Below are 15,507 nucleotides of genomic sequence, written 5' to 3' on the forward strand. Positions count from 1 at the left end.
TGTTATCTTAGGGGAGGATCTAGTGTGGTCTCCGTTATACAGTTAGCACAATGGTCATGTAGAATATTATCTTTGATCCTGTACACTGTGGCCTGGGGGAGACCCTGGCCGTACAGGTAGCACAACAGTAACCTAGGCTATTAACTACCTCCAGTCCTACTTGTGAGAGCCTGGGGGAACCCCTGGGCATACAGATAGCACAGACGTCATCTAGACCATTAGCCACCTTTGGTTCTGGTTGTGAAAGCTTGTGTGTAAGCAGATATGGCCTGGCCCTACAGATCGCACAAGGATTACCTAGGGAATTAACTACCTCCATTAACAGCCTGCTGGTTGAAAATGGTTTATACAACTTTTCTTTTTAAAAAGACAAGCCTGCATGTTTTAAGATTCCTGGTTTACCTGGTGCAATTTGTTAGTGCACAGGCCTTTGTATGCCCAACAATACTTTATTGTTGCTTCCTTAAATGAGTATGTTATTAAACTACTGTCTAAATATTTATATCACTGAACTAGTGTGGCTTTCAAACCAGCACACAGAGATTCCTTTTTGCAGAAGATAATGGTTAATGGAGAGACTCTTATCTGGCCAAAGTACTGATAATTAGTGACTGATGAGTGTTTATCATTAAACAGGACATCTGTATCACTGTCACCGATACTACCCCACCAAGATCCCAGGGATATCCCAGAAGAAAGAGGTAAGAATTTAAGGGCCAGAGGATAGGGATAGATGCCACAAAATGCTGTTATCCAGATATGACATTGCCTTTACAACCATGAACACAAATCAACTAGGCTAAAGAAGAATAGGCCTTCCTACTTTCACCACTGATTGGAGAGGTACCGATGAGGCTCCATTCCTTTCTAAAGAGCTAATGACTGTTAATGGTTGTTGTAGTATGGGGGTGTGCAATTTCCTCAATGGGGAAGTAGGGGGAGAAAAAGAAAGAGTTCAGAGGGGGAAAGGAGGTAGCAGAGGGCTATAGTAACCAAATATAATCACAATAGATTGTATAGATCTATTAAACTGTCAAAGGGGGGGTCCCAGTGAACTAGAAGGTAGAATTTGAAGAGACTGGTCATATCACAGTAGAATGGTCCAAATAGTGGGAACAGAAAAGACAAAAGCCCTAGAGAGGAAGCCGACTGAGATGCTACTGGAAGAAAAAGAACCATTTTATGGCAAGATCAGAGTGAACCAGAGGAATCAGATTAGAAGATAATAACATGATGTAAGTGTGTGGGTTGATTCCATACATCACTGTAAATTACCTAGCTCTAACGTGAATGATAGAGAAGCAAATGGAAGCTTTAGCAGAGGGAAAAAAACAAGCTTTGATTTACCTATTAAAAGGGTAAATCTAATCGCTGACTGTGACAAAATGTAAAGGGTAAAGGATATTTACTTTTACCCAGTAATCTGTATGGAAAACCATGGTGGCATTAGCACTGTAAGAGATAAAAAGCTGTAAAGTTCAGGAAATGTTCTAAATTTATACTCCATGGGATTGGCTATAGAGGGTAAGTACAAGAGGGTGAGAGAAATTAAGAATTGGTCCAAGATTATAACATGAACAACCTGAAAGATAGCTTTGCTATCTGAACATTAGTACCCTATTAGACATGATAAGGTGTATTTAGAAGTTGGTGTATATGAATTTGGAGCCCTGAGCATATGAATCTTGGCTAAGGATAGAAACTTCTAACTGGCAAACATTAATATTATGAAAATGATGAGATTAAAAAAACTCACCAAGGAAAGTATTAAAATTAGAAGTAGAACAGAAGCTCTAAAAGGGGAAGAGGGGAGGAAAAGGAGGGAGAGAAGAGGAGGAAGGAAGGACCAGGATGGAGAGGATGAATTGAGGGAGTATGGGAGTCAACATAAGTCACTGAAAAAATAAAGTTTTGTGTTTGAAGAGTAAAGTTAGAATATCAAGGAAGAGGGTGTTGAACTGGGTGGATAATGAGATCTGAGAAATCCCAACTTGCCTTCTGATAATTTCACAATGTGTATAGGTCACTGATAAGCCCAACAGAAATTTCAGAAGAGTGTTAAAAACGAAAAAGTCCTAGAAGTTTTGTTATAAAGCTGAACAAAGAAATGAGACAGCAGTTAGTGGGAGAAAAAAGAGCCCAAGTGATTTGTTTTAATATGGGAGAAAAATGAACAGAAACAGATCTGTTTTCTGAGTGAATTATTAAAAAGAGAGTGAAAACTGGTGACAGACAAGAAGGTAGGAAACTCTGGAGAAAGGTCTTTGAATCTTACCAATGTGGTCCAGTACACAGCTGGAAGGGTTAACTGTAGGTGGGAACTGGAGGGTTTGTTGATGGTAGTGGGTCCACTCAAAGGCAAAGAAAATGCCAGATTGCAATTTCCTTAATGAAGGAAAATCACAACTATAAATAAATGTTTATCTTTTCATTTCTTTTCCATGAAGGTGTAAAAGTATTTTTCTTTGATATTCACATTTCTATGTCAATTTCCAAGTAGCAGCCAACTACAAAAGTCAATGAGTCCTCTGGAACTAAAAAATCAAAGGATGATATTTAGAGTTTTTGCTAACACACACACACTACATGTTTTAAATCATGAATATTATATACTTATGATGAGCATCTGTAGTGAGAATTTTGGTTGATTTAAACACCCAGTTATGTGAATGTTTTTGTTTTAATCACAGGTGTGGGATATGGTGGCGCTTCAAATTGTCCACAGCTGCTGACTACGATTTGCCTCATGCACTAGCAGGGGCATGATTTTTGCCAGCTGCAGATAGTTTATATTTGGAATTCTAGTTACTCTTGAGATGGTATAAATATAAAGTGCCAAAGGCCAGAGAAGGACAAGGAGAAGAGGAGGAAGAAGAGGAGGAGGAGGAGGAAGAGGAGGAGGAGGAGGAGGAGGAGGAGGAGGAGGAGGAGGAGGAGGAGGAGGAGGAGGAAAAGAAAAAGAGGAAGAAGAAGAAGGTGGGTGGTCCTGGTTGTGGTTGTTTCAGTTTGACAAGAAGGTGGGGATATCCTCACAATGAAGATTGGACTTGCCCCAAGAAACCCAATGACCCTAATCTGCAGGAAGTAGTAAAAAGATCTCGGTGCCCCTCTCCCCACTCACCTTGTCTCTCCTACCTGGTGTTGGGATGTTGGAAGGGGCTGAGATTAAGAAGGATGGCAAATATAAAAACCCAAAAAAAATCGCCTGAAAAGTATACCTACAAACATTCATCTTTATTCTGGAGCCTCCTAATGTTCATAACAAAGAGTAACAAAATAACACTACATGAATTTTGCCTCTTTAAGGTCATCATCTTCTCTTTGTATTTATCTTCTGGAAATTTTTCTTCAGTGCTCAGCTCTGTAGGGAACATTAAGAGGCACTTGCTTCTGACATGATTTTAGTGTAAAGTTGAAGTTTGCCTTTCCATAATAGTTTGTTCTTTAATTAGTTCTAAAAGAATTTCTAGTCCAGAGTTTCCAAAGAACCACATGCAGATTTCTTCTTAATTGGTCCATAGAGACACTCCTAGTAGAAGTTTCTTGATAGTATATTTTATAAATGCCTAAAACTATATCTGCTTCTTGAAGATGGCCAATGTAAATTAGCATATTAAAAACTTTGAGAAATCGTTGAATAATAAGGCACCTTCTGAACGCCAATGTTTGCTATCATCAACTACGAAATTCTTACTTTTCATTTAACAAAAACATAACAACTTAGGAGAAAGATGGTTTACAGCTTTTCCTATACAAAAATACAGTATTATATAGTAAAATTATTTGAAATGTTTTGATAGTATTATTATAATACTTAAAAAAATTAATGTGCTGTACACTTTACTCTGGCATATTCTAGTAAAGTTATTTATTCAGTTCTTATATGGGAAACACATACAGTCCACTGGTGCAACCAATCAGCTCTCAAAGAGAGATGGTGAGGAGTACATTGAGTGCTGAAAGAACAGATTGTGCTCCTAAAGAATTTTTATGATCTTCAAACTGCCTTCCTGAAGTCAATACTGCTAACATTTGCTTTTATATAGCTCTGGTTTACCTCGTGGAAGATTAGATTTCTAGATCTTTTATCTTAGACTGAATCATAAGACCTCAGCTGACCAGTGACACAAAGTATATATTTTAATTCTGGGCCAGAAAATTTGACAATGAGATTTTTACTTCTTTATTTAAATGCTATTTTATTTTTAATTGTATGAATATGGGTATGTGTGCATGTGTGTGGATGCAGACAGAGGCAAAGGCTAACCAACCCACTGGGGAGCTAACAGGTCCTCTACAAGAGAAATGGATCTTCTTAAGGACTGAATCATCTCTACAACCCAAGAGACTCTGTTTTTATTCCTTATAACCAAAGATGCCTTACGTAAAATTGTGAGAGCAAGTTCTCGGGTCAGCATGAATACCTCATCATTTGAAAGACACCTGGACATATTTGGAAGATAGACTTACGTCACTAAGGCTATGGGTGGCTGTTGCAGCACTGACTGTACGGAGAAGAGGGCAAAGAAAAACGTCTTTCTCCATATCTTATCTCTAAGAAACACAATGAGCCTATATGACTAATCTATGTATCAAGGACTAAGAATCAGTACTACTTCTCTTAATTAAGGTTTCTATTGCTGCCAAGAGATGGCATGATGATGGCAGCTCTTACAAAGGAAAACATTTAAATTGGGGCTGGCTTCCAAGTTCAGAGATTTACACATTATCATCATGGTGGGAAGTATGGTAATGTTGATAGACATGGTGCTGGTAAGGCAGCTGAGAGTCCTGCATCTGGATGAGCAGACAGCAGAGAAAGACAATGGGCCTGGATTGAGCAGTTGAAACCATAGAGCCCACACCCATCAGCACACTTCCGACAAGGCCGTACCTCCTTTATCCCTGCCAAGTAGCGCCACTCCCTAATGACCAAGCACCAAATATATGAGCCTATGGGGTCCATTCGTATTCAAACCACCACACTACCCCATGGTAAGAAATCACAAATAACCAAATAACCTTCATTAGCAGTCCTTCCTATCTCTAGTTATGAAATACATAATGTAAGAATGATTCTAGAATAACCATTAAAAAAACACTAATGTAAAATTTATTTAAACTTAAATAAGAAGATGATGGAGCATTTTAAATAATTACTTCAGTATTAATAAATTTAAGTTATAACTATAGGTAAATTGTGAAATGTAAGCAGAATTTTTCACTTTTTTTTTTCTTTATTAATTACACTTTGTGTCCCCCTGTGGTTCTCTCCCTCCTCCCGTCCCAATCCCTCCCTTCCTCCACCCTCTGCATGCATGCCCCTCCCCACGTTCACTGATAGGGGAGGACTTCTTTTCCTTCCTTCTGATCCTAGTCAATTGGGTTTCATCAGGAGTGGCTGCGTTGTCTTCTTCTGTGGCCTGATAATGCTGCTTCCCCCTCAGGGGGAGGTAATTAAAGAGCAGGCCAATCAGTTCATGTCAGAGACAGTCCCTGTTCCTATTACAATGGAACCCACTTGGATACTGAACTGCCATGGGCTACATCTGTGCAGGGGTCTTAGGTTATCTCCATGCATAGTCCTTGGTTGGAATAGCAGTCTCAGGAAAGACCCCTGTGCTCAGATTTTTTGGTTCTGTTGCTCTCCTTGTGTAATTCCTGTCCTCTCCAGATCTTATTATTTCCCACTTCTTTCATAAGATTCCATGCACTCTGCCCAACAGTTGGCCGTAAGTCTCAGCATCTGCTTTGATAGTCTGCAGGACAGAGCTTTTCAGAGGCCCTCTGTGGCAGGTTCCTAACTTGTTTTTTGTTTTCTTCTTCTTCTGATGTCCATCCTCTTTGCCTTTCAGGATGGGGATTGAGCATTTTAGTCAGAATCCTCCCTCTTGATTAGTTTCTTTAGGTGTACAGATTTTAGTAGGTTTATCCTATATTATATATGTCTATATGACTGAGTATATACCGTGTGCATCTTTCTGCTTCTGGGATAGCTCACTCAGGATGATCTTTTCCAGATCCCACCATTTGCCTGCAAATTTCATGATTTCCTTGTTTTTTATTGCTGAGTAATATTCCATTGTGTAGATATACCACAATTTGTGCATCCATTCCTCCACTGAAGGGCATCTGGGCTGTTTCCAGCTTCTGGCTATTATAAATAAGGCTGCTACAAACATGGTTGAGCAAATGTCCTTATTGTGTACTTGAGAATCTTTTGGATATATGCCTAGGAGTGGTATAGCTGGATCTTGAGGACATGCTATTCCTAGTTGTCTGAGGAAACGCCAGATTGATTTCCAGATATCGAATGGCAGAGAAACACTTAAAGAAATGCTCAGTCTCATTAGCCATCAGGGAAATGCAAATCAAAACGACTCTAAGATTTCACCTTACACCCATCAGAATGGCTAAGATCAAAAACTCAAGAGACAACACATGCTGGAGAGGTTGTGGAGAAAGGGGAACTCTCCTCCACTGCTGGTAGGAATGAAAATTTCACTTTTAATGACTTTTCTCTAATATATGTAATGAGTCATGTATTGCTTCTTCAAGTAATTATCATGTGAAATTATATTTAAATAATGTGAAGTTAAGTTTAAAAATTGAGTAAAGTGTTTGAAACTGTTAATATAGTGAGTGATAATTACGTTAGATGCAATTAGCAAAAAGACTCTACCTATTATAAGGCATTTCAGTCTTCGGACCTGGGAAAACACAAATAGATGAGAAAAGAATGAAAACAAGTTTGTAGGGTCAAGGCTAAGGGAAATAAGCCAGATGTAGATCTGACTGTCTAAAGGCCTATGGTTTGAAATTCAAGGTCAATATTCAAATTAATTAAGGGAATTTAGTTTTGATTGTGTCACAGTGAAGCAAAGTGAGAATGGATTGCCAGCAAAACATTTGCTTAGAAAAATCAGTTCCAGGCAAAAAGTAATAACCTTGACTTTGATTTAAAAAAAAAAAATCTCCAATTAGGTGACAGTATTCTGTAAGTAGGAATTGGGTTTCTCTCTTAAAATCCCTACATAATTACCTTATTTACAAGCACTCAAAGGTATTTTGATACATAGATATGAGATAGGCAGCAAGGTTCACTTACTACTCAAATAGATATTAAACTACCAAGGCAACAAACAAGGCAAGGCTTGCAACTACACTTCAGAAAAGTCATAAATTATTATGTCATAAAACATTAAGATCTATCCAGAATAGCTAAAGCCACCATGGAAATCAGATAGAGATACAATGAAAAAAGTCTGACGCTCTTTAAAAAAAACACATAATCTAACATAAGATAAAAGCCAGTGTTTAATCCTGACAGTTGGATCTCTGTGAGCTCAAGGCCAGCCTGGTCTACAAAGACAGTCCAGGACACCCAAGGCTGTTACATAGAGAAACTCTGTCTTAAAAAAAAAAAAAAGATAAAAATTATAAATGCCTAAAGTTTCTTTAAAGTGTCAGAATTCAACGTTTTGGGGCATGTAAAAATGTTCCCTCCAACACCCTAATTACTCTTTAATACTGGGTTCTGTTTCTCTAGGTATCTTCCTTCTTCTATTCTGAAGAAATAACCAGATCCGCCATACTATTATCTGGCCTAACCCAGTTAGTCATCTCTTCATTAATGAATGCATGGACATGTAATAGCAGGTAACATTTCTATCATGTTACTATCAGCCAGAGAAGAAAGCCTGTAACAGAGAGCGGTCAGTCAAGAAAACTATCTAAAAAACATCAACAAAGGCAAGCATTCTGGAAATACCTGACCTCTGGACTTCTTGTTAGAGAAGAAAATAAGCCTTTTATCGCTTGGATAAACTTAATGTTAGCTTTGTTCCTGGAAGCTGCAGGAATCATAACTTAGGTGCTAGATTTCACTTATTTAAAAGTATAATAGAAAATGCATGCACAAATAAATGAAAACATAATAAACTTTTCTAATGTATGTTGTCAATTTCTTTCTGGTTTTCTCTGTTCTTTCATGGTAGTGTATACTCAGATATTTTGCCTCATTTTCCAGTTATCACCTTTACTTCTATGTTACAATTAAGATAAAACGAGATTTTACATAGAAGGTATGTGCCTTTGTAAAATGGCTTAGTTCTTACATTTTGGTCTCACCCCTGTCAATAATTTGTTTAATTCTAAGTTCCACAGCACTTCCCTTTAGACTGTTCCGGTCATTGCTTTTACTTGGCCACCTTAGCATTAGTTTTCAGAGATCTGTTACACTAAACTTTGTGAGAACTTGTCTTCAGTTGTTATTTCCCCTACCATTTTTTACTGTACAACACTTTTCAGGAGGAGGGGAAACTAAAAAAGAGGACAGTGTCTTAGAGGTTTATTGCTGTGAAAAGATTTAATTGGGGTTGGTTTACAGTTCAGATGTTTAGATCACTCATCATGGCGGGAAGCATGGTGGCATGAAGGCAGACATGGTGCTGGAGAAGCAGCTGAAAGTTCTACATCTGGATCCACACACAGTAAGCAGGAAGAGAGAACGGCTGAGCCTGACTTGAGCATTTGAGAGCCCAAAGCCCACTCCCAGTGACACACTTTTCTCCAACAAGGCCACACTCCTAAGAGTGCCGCTCCTTAGGAAATGGGGGCCATTTTCATTCAAACCACCACAGAGGAAAAGAAGATCAGAGGAGGGGAGGAAGAAGAGGAAGAACTCTCCTATTGATTTTAAGAGTTGGTGCACCCTATTTCTCTACTTCCATTTTCAGCTTTTCTCTATCCTTCCCTTTAGACTCTTTTGTAATGATTTGGTTTTTTGGATGTACTTGGAGGCTGAGAGAGAAAAGAATCATTTGCCTTCTCCTACAACAGGGACCCATCTCCCTAGTACTTACTAAAATTTTTTTATAAAACTTTACATCAGGAATAAGACCAGAAAAAATTAATTGATTCATATACATGAAGTAAAAAAAGTATATATCTGTGTGTATTGTATTTACATATTACATATATATATTAATGTAATTATTAGATTACATTATTATTAGAGCTTCCAAGATAATTAATAATGTAATTATTAGAGCTTCCAAGAAATATATATATTTCTTGGAAGCTCTAATAATAATTACATTAATTTTCTTCTTCAGTGCTAAGCACTGAGCCCAAATCACTATGCAAGCTGGGTAAGTGCTTTAACCCTGAGCTCCACTCCCAGATTTTTGTCTTAGTGTTTTGAGATATTTCCCTCCACCCATTATTTTGCAGACTTGGCCAAAAGATATTTCACAAAAAGCCTGTGTCTGTGTGACTGTTAACTCTGTCTCTCACTGATTAGAAACACACATTGTACTCTCAGAGCATGTTTAGCACCGCTCAGGGACACTTGCTCCGTTAGCAAAAGGATTATGTCAGAATGGGTTCCTCTTAACCTAACAGTAACAGTTTGATCCTTCCACCTTCAATTACAGCCTTATTTCAATAATACCATTTATTTTTTTTCTGTTTTCTTGGAAAATAATAAAGGACTTTTCATCAAAAGTATATTTAAATTTCTTGGTGATAGTCAAGAAAGTTGAGAAAAACTTTAACTAACGCCTTTTGAGAAATTGCTACTCCCTGACTGTGTGTGTGTGTGTGGTGCGTGTGGTGTGTGTGCGTGCGCTCGCACATGTGTCTGTGTGTGTGTTTGTATGTATGTATGTAAAGTAGAGGGTCTCAGTGTAGCCTCAAACTTGGAGAAATCCTCTCATCTCTACCTTCCTAGTGTCAGGATTATAGGAGTGAGCCCCTCAAAACAGTCCTATTTAATTATTTAGCCTTCCTCACTCTTTCTTTACTCCTCATTAATCACAAGAAGTCCAGAACTACAGGCTGGAGAGACCATTGGCAGACCGGCCCTGCACCAGCCCTAGGACCTGAGCCAGCTGGCCTGCCCTCTCCACACACCATCCCCAGCAGCAGGCTGGAGCATGGAAAAGGCTCTTGGGATGCTCTTGCCTCTCCAGATGAAAACACATTTCTCACCACCTCCACCTGCAGTTGAGTGTGAGAATGAAGCCTTCCCAACTAGGTCAGCCACTAAGAGTGGCTAGGGAACCCTGCAGCTCAGAACCCAGGCAGCCAGGCATTCCTTAAAGCTGCCCCTGTGGCCAACCCTGGCCCACCCTGCCGCACTCCACTCCACACAACCCAATCCCACACTAGTTTCCTTTCTCCTGAGACATCAGAGACATAGGACAGATTCAGTGTGAACTTTCAGCTAGGGGAGAGGTGTAAATGTGAGATCTCAGAGAGAAAGCACTGTCACCAAACATCGTGGGTGTGGCTTCTCCCTGCAAATATCCTAAAGCTATTTTGCTAATGCCATAAGAACCAAAGATCACCTTAGAACCTGAGCCAGTGTGTTCTGCTCTTCCGGGACCCTGCACATCTGGCTGCCAGGTGGCTGACCCAGTGTGTTAATGATGATGTCACTGTTAACAAGCAGCCTGTGGGCTGCAGAAACTCCATTAAGAATGCCCAAAGGATGGGGACACCCATTCAGCTGGCACAGATTTGAGGCCAGAAGCAGCTGAGGGCGTACACCTGTGTACCGCAGCAAGCCTGGGGCCCACATGAAACACACTTCCCTGACATTAGCTTATGAAAAGTCAAAAGGAAAAAGCACCTTTTGATGAGGGGCGGGGGGGGGGGGCTGTGCTGTTACAATAATAGTGAAAGCAATAACAACGTGGAGATCAAAGCTACTTAGCTTTCAGAGATAATGAGCTATCTGGATTTCAATCTTCCGCCAGCCTGCTCTGCCTGGCTTTGGTAACAGCGTGCGGGCAAAGCCATATGAAGAACTGAAGAACTGTGCGTGGGCACAGTCACCTCTCCCCTGCAGAACACTAATTCTATTATTTCCTTTTCACAGCATTTTTTTGTTATTGTTGTTACTCTTGAGTCCCAGAAACTTAATAAAGAAGAAAAAAAAACCTGCTTGATTGTTGTCCATTTAACAGCGCTTTTCTAAGACAGCAACCAGCAACAGACCCTGAAATGTACAAAGCTCAAAAAGAAATAACTACCAGCTCTAGTCGCTGGCCCTTCGGAGCTGGCCAGCAGACCCCACGATGTGACAGCCTTTGTGCTCTGCTGTGTCATTTTCTGGAAAGGTAAGCTACCAGCAGTTTTGTGACATGGAAAATGTCAGGGGCTCTTAGCTGCCCAGCTCCCTTAATCACAGCGCCACTCTGTGGTCTCCTGGGTCACCACTAACACCACTGGATTCTCAGAGACCCAGGGCAAAGCTACTGAGGCAACCCTTGCTTCAGGGCCCCTGAACTGAGGTGGCAGTGAGAAGCAGCAGGAAGCAAACACCCTTCCTGCCTAAGCCTGGGGAGCATTCACAATGGCTCATTCCCTGAAGCAGAGTACACACAGGCTATTTTTATGCCTTTTAAGACAAAAAAGAAAAAAAGAAAAGAAAACGAAACCAAAGTCATTTCTGTGATAGGAAACAGTCCTTCTTCTCGATTTTCACTTGACTTGATTGCGCACTCACCCTGCAGGGGTACCCTAGCTTGCAGAGAGCAGTGACCTTCCAGCATGGAAAGAGAACAGCCAACGGTTCTCTAAGAAGCAAACTCCAAGTGCCTTCTTGCCAGTGAGGGTTTTCTTTCTGTGTGAGTGTCATCTTTCCTAGTAGCTCAAGTCCAGCTGAAACCAGTATGGGCAAGCTTGGAGTAGAGGAGCTATTTTCTGGGCCTCTGTGCTGTCTCCGCTGAGGGCAGGGGGACAGAAAACATGTTTTCAGAGGCTGTGTCTCCCTCAGGTACAACACAGACGGTGGGCACCCGCCCTCTTCTACCTCCTTCTGCTTCTCTGCTCAAGTCCTGAGATCAAAGGAGTAAACCCCTGCAGTCAGCAGTGCCTAGGATCACTGTTCACATTTGAAAGACGCTTATGAGAAACTGTCATTCCAGTTAAAACCATCCGGCCCTGAGATAGCAGCCACCACAAGTGGCATCAGCGGCTTCGACAGCCGCTTTCCAGGCGTTGAGAAGGAAAGCAGGAATGAGCTTCCTTCCTCCCCGGCCTTGCTGGCCTAGGAAAAGAGAATGTCAAAGACGCTTGGATTTTAAAAGTTCAAGCTGAAAGCTAGGCTGGGTGTGAGCCTGCGCTAGGCAGCCGGGCAGACCTTGGCACCGTTCCCTGAGGCTATCCCGAGGGTGCAGCTCGCCAACCACCAGCAGGGGCAGAGACAGGAGCACCTCTCTGCAGCCAGCCCTCCAAGGCTCTCTTCATGCTGGCTGTGGCCCTCGCAACCCTTCCATCTGCGCCTGCACAGCACACCAGGCTTCACCACGCAGAACCTTTGCAAGGCTCTCGTGGGAGAGCGAAGCTCAGCCCCGACCCCACCCCCAACCCTGGAACGGGAATGGCAGTGGGAAGAGTCTGTGCTGATCTCCCGGTACCGTGCCGGCTGCCAAGGTGCCAGCTGCCAAGGTCCCATCCACACGCTATCTGGGGAATGAGTAGTCTGTGTTGCTGGTGTCAAAAGCTGCATCCCTCACACCCAGGCAGCTGTGGCTTAAGGTGTTGTCAGACCCAGAGCTGGTGTGGGGCCTCGCTGGTGTGAGCAGAGGAAGCAGGAGGAAGGTGGACTTCAGCTGTCCCAGGGAAGACGTCAGGGGGAGACTTCGTCTTGCTTTCCTTCAGAGCCTGTGACTTCCACATCTTCTTGAGCCTTTAGCAAACACACAGAGGATTCGACAAGATGGCTGCGCCAGGAGAACACTGTGTCTGAGGAGCAGGACAACATTTTCTGTGCAGCGACCAAGAGACTGAACTCTGGGCCCTAAAACAACAGCGATCGTGTTTCCCAGGTGAGAGGAAACCTCACAGTGTGGGAATTAGTCGGCTCCACTCTCGGGTCACCCAGCCAGAACCCGGAAGAGATGCCAGGTCGTGCAGGCACTAGATCGCCAGACCAGAGTGTGTCCTGTGTCCCAGTCACCTTCCCAGGCTGATCGGTGGGCACAAAAACACCAGAGACTGGGAGTCCCAGTCGCGAGAAAAACCCACAGGGAAGGGAGGAAACGGGACTGACCTCGGGTCACCCAGTCTTTCCCTGGGAACGGTCTCGCAGAAGGGCGGGTGTGCGCTGCCAGCACTGACCTGGGTTCCAACTGCGAGCATAGAGACTTGCTGCGCATCCACCCAACTCCCCGTCACAGACAGAACTGTGCGCCCCAGGGCATCAGAAACTAGGAGTCCTTGTTGGGAGAAAACCCCACAGGGAAGGAAGGAAATGGGGTCTGAATTAGGTCATCCAGTCCATCCCAGGGAAAGGTCCCACAGACCGGCAGGGGTACACGCTGCCAGCCCAGAGACCTGCTGCGCACCAGCTCTCCATCATGTACAGAACTGTGCGCCCCAGGGCACCAGAGACTGGGAGTCCCTATCGGGAGAAAACCCCACAGGGAAAAAAGCTAACGGGGATGGACTTAGGCCATCCAGTATATCCCTGGAAAAGGTCCCCCAGACCGGCCCATCCCAGGGACCTGCTGTGCACCAACTAGCCTACAGCTACCAGGAGAGCGGGACTCACCCACCACAGATTACTGCTTGGGTATTGGGGCACAAAGCCCCAACCTCAGACCTACAGAAGTCTGGGATCCCAGAGATCAACCCCCAGATACTGCTCCAAGGGGCAACCAGTTACCCCTAATAAAACTGACCAAAGCAGGACACACAGGTTACAGCAGCTGATCACTAAATTTACAGCAAGAAACCCAGAAGCAGGGCAGCTGTCTCCAAGACTTCTCTGGGTGAGAGGACAGCCCTCTCGACCGAAAAGGACCACAGTTACCACTCAGGTCTCTATGCCTGAGGTAAGCTGTGGCAATTCCTGAAAAACACTGACCATTCAGTGACCATACCCAAAAGGCTGAGGAGGCTTCCTTCAGGAAAAACCATCTTCCTGCCAAGAGGATTCCAGGAAACACCAGAAACTAACACCCAGCACCCAAGACAGCCCAATGGGTAGAGGCCAGCATAAAAGCTCAACCAACAAAATACAGAGCAATATGGCATCTCCAGAACCCAGTTATCCAGAAGCAAGCAGCCCTGGACACCCCAGCATAACTGAAATTCAAGAAGATGACCTAACATCTATGCTTATGAAGAAGATAATAGAGGAAACAAATAAAATGAGTAAAGAACTAGAGGAAGATAAAGACAAACAGATTATGGCCATCTGTAAAGAAATACAGGAAGTTGCAGCCAAACAGTTTGAGGCCTTTAGAGAGGAAATACTTAAATCACTGATAGAAATAAAAGAATCAGAGGATTGTTCAAACAAACAGCTGAAGGAATTGAAGGAAAAACAGGAAAATACAGTCAGACAGGTGAAGGAAATCAACAAAATGGCTCAAGATCTGAAGATATAATTGGAAAAATTAAAGAAAACACAAATGGAGCAAATTGTGGAGAGAAAGAACTTAGGGAAGAAAACAGGAACTACAGAGGTAAGCATAACCAATAGACTACAAGAGATGGAAGAATCTCAGGTGTGGAAGATACAATGGAAGAAATCAATCTATCCATCAAAGAAAATGTTAAATCTAAAAAATTCCTGACACAGACCGTCCAAGAAATCCAAGACAACATAAAAAGACAAAACCTAAGAATAATAGGTGTAGAGGAAAAAGAAGATTCCCTGCACCAAGGCCCAGAAAATATTTTCAACAAAATTATTGAAGAAAATTTCCCCAACTTAAAGGAGAGGCCAATAAGAATACAAAAGGCCTACAGAACACCCAAAAAATTAGACCAGAAAAGAAAATCCTCCTGCCACATAATAATCAAAACCGTAAGAATACAGAACAAAGAAAAAATACTAAAAGCTGCAAGGGAAAAAGGCCAAGTAACATATAATGGCAAACACATCAGAATCACACCTGACTTCGCAACAGAGACTATGAAAGCCAGAAGGGCCTGGACAGATATCATGCAGACCCTAAGAGAACACAGAGGTCAGCCCAGGCTTCTATACCCAGCAAAACTCTCAGTCCTCATAGATGGAGAAAACAAGATATTCAATGACAAAAACAAATTTCAACAATACCTATACACAAATCCAGCATTACAGAAGACACTGGAAGGGAAAATAGAACCCAGGAAAACTAACTACATTCAGGAAAACACAGGAAACAAATAACCTCACTACAGTAAAACAAAAAGCAACCAAGCACACAAACTTATGACCACAGCCAACATCAAAATCAAAGAATCTAACAGCCACTGGTCATTACTCTCTCAACATCAATAGACTCAATTCTCCAATAAAAAGACACAGACTAACAGAATGGATGCATAAACAAAACCCAGCAATCTGTTGCATACAAGAAACACATCTAAGTCACAACGATAGACATTACCTGAGGGTAAAGGTAATGGAAGACGGCTTTCCAAGCAAATGGACCCAAGAAGCAAGCAGGAGTAGCCATTCTAATATCTGCTAAAATAGACTTTCAACCAAAATGAATCAAA

The sequence above is a fragment of the Meriones unguiculatus genome, chromosome 1, assembly GCF_030254825.1.
Source record: "Meriones unguiculatus strain TT.TT164.6M chromosome 1, Bangor_MerUng_6.1, whole genome shotgun sequence".
NCBI classification, from domain to species: domain Eukaryota; kingdom Metazoa; phylum Chordata; class Mammalia; order Rodentia; family Muridae; genus Meriones; species Meriones unguiculatus.